At 42.5% G+C, this 2156-nt stretch overlaps 1 protein-coding gene across 1 annotated transcript in view; it reads right to left on the bottom strand.

Annotated features, from left to right (window-relative positions):
• The window catches only part of LOC101858345 (phosphoribosylformylglycinamidine synthase), a gene marked incomplete in the record, with an annotated part of 25081 nt that extends 24263 nt beyond the window's left edge, over positions 1 to 818 (bottom strand). The window contains 2 exon segments of the mRNA XM_013083780.2: positions 487 to 624; positions 746 to 818.
• Positions 819 to 2156: the final 1338 nt, after the last annotated feature.

Raw genomic sequence — 2156 nt, 5'->3', positions numbered from 1 at the left:
GATTGAACCATATTGTATACGAACAATCTTTGGTAGGCCTATAATATAATTATAGATCTATATTTTATTTTTATTATCCGAAATATGCGGGAAAGGGTGTGATTTCAGAGTGTTCGGAGAAATAGTGCCCAGCTTTATTTTCCCGAACGTTCGGAGAAATAGTGCCGGCCTTTAATTTAAGCTTAAATTTTTTAGCTCAAGAACAGTGACAGTGTTTCCAGGCCCAACACTACACTGTAGATCTAGAACCAGTAGGCCTAGGCATAGTGTAGATCTAATCTAGATCTAGGCAGTAAATAGTAGGCTACTGTGTAGACTACACTAGAGTCTAGAGTGTGAAAGTGTCCATCCCGTTCACCCCACTGCCACTCGAAGCGTTAGTTGCATGCATATAAATATAGGCCTCTAGATCTAGATCTTTGATTGAAATTTGACAGGTTCAGCAGTAAATCTATATCTAGATTTCTAGATCTAGATCACACCTACCTCCAACAAAGTCAAAATAGAGAGACTCCACTTCGCGGGCAAGGTGCCGTCACTCGTGTCACCGTGTGCGCGTTTTCAAAACAATCCAGAAGTCCGCTAAAATAAAACATGCAAAAACAGCGGTTGGACTGCTTGAGGCTGAGGAGAAAGAAAAACAACATGGAATTGTCACAATATATACAGAAAGAGGGTTGCAAGACTTGAGAGCAAAGCTGGCGCAAATAAAAGAAAAACAAATAGATATCTAGATTCTATATACCTCAAAATATTACAGAAACTCTGCCACAAAACCTCAGTTGTCAGAGATGCGAACCATGCCGTGGAACCGCGAGAGAAGCGGTGTAAAGTGGAAAATGTCCTCCCTTTGAATACTCCCCGCCCCTCGACTTCTTTTCTTTTCTTTTTTTTTTTTTGGGGGGGGGGGGTTCTTTTTTGCTAGTCCTACTATGTTGAGTAGCCTAAGGCTTCGCCTACTCCCGTTATTTAATAAAATCCGGATTCCCATTCAAAAAACTGTCAAAGACGGCGGTCCATAATTGTTGAGCAGGAAAGTGAATATCTTAATTAGACATGCGGCCTTGCTTGTGTAGGATTAATCAAAATCTTAATGTATAACCAAACTCTCTGGTATAACAGACCATTCCTTTCTCAGGCCCTGGCCAAAGGCGGTTACAGAGGTCTGCTCAGCTGTAAGACCTATTAAAATGTGTGTGTGTGGGGGGGGGGGGGTTTGTGTGGTTTTTCTTTTTTTTTTGGGGGGGGGCTGTTGTTGTTGTTGTTGTGTTGTTGTTGTTGTGTGTGTGTGTGGTAGCCTATCCGTTCGATATGTTTGGAGCCCCGAAGAGCGTGCTCTTCGCCAGGGCCATACCGCATCCCTGTCGTTGTTGTTGTTGTTGTTGTTGTTGTTGTTGTTGTTGTTGTTGTTGTTGTTGTTGTTGTTGTTGTTGTTGTTGTTGTTGTTGATGATGATGATGATGATGATGATGATGATGATGATGATGTTGTTGTTGTTGTTGTTGTTGTGAGGCTAAAACAGCACCTGGACATGGATGGCTGGTGCCTCTATAAATAAATCATTGATGGTCTGGTTGTGAGGGGTGGAGGCGGGAGAGAGCTATGGTACTCGCGGCTGCTGTGGTTGTGAGTGCTAAATTCTTCGAAATCAAACCAAGTCCTCTCGGCAAACAAGCGATACTTCTGCCCCAAGTTCATTATATTATTATTAAATATTCATTGCTACCCGCTGGGTGAACAGAGCGGATGCTCATCTCACATATGATTCGTGTGTGCCTATGTTTAGAGTTTTAGGGCGGGGATTATTTCGGCTCAAAAACGGCTTTTTTTTTTTCTTTTTTTTCCCTTTTTTCCTTCTTTTTTTGTAAGTGTTTTACGGTGCTTGCAAATGCAAAGGGTCGTGTGAGCGCGCGGGACACACCAAACATTTTCATTTGGTAGGAAATTATTAATTTTGCCCGGGCGCGGCCGAAGCCTAATCTTATCGATTTTGAATCCTTAAGGGATCTTTAACGTGCACAACTTGCACACGGGAACTCCGAGATTTATCACCCTTGTCCGAGAAGGCTTTGTGTAAATCTTAAACTACCAAAAGATCAGGGGTGTGGCTGAAAGATAGCAGAAGGAAGGAGCCAAGGAGTAGAAAGGCTGCAGAA

This window comes from Aplysia californica, unplaced genomic scaffold (genome assembly GCF_000002075.1).
Source record: "Aplysia californica isolate F4 #8 unplaced genomic scaffold, AplCal3.0 scaffold00254, whole genome shotgun sequence".
Lineage (NCBI taxonomy): Eukaryota > Metazoa > Mollusca > Gastropoda > Aplysiida > Aplysiidae > Aplysia > Aplysia californica.
Note: the sequence above shows the minus strand (reverse complement) of the source record. Positions and strands in the feature narration are given on the sequence as shown.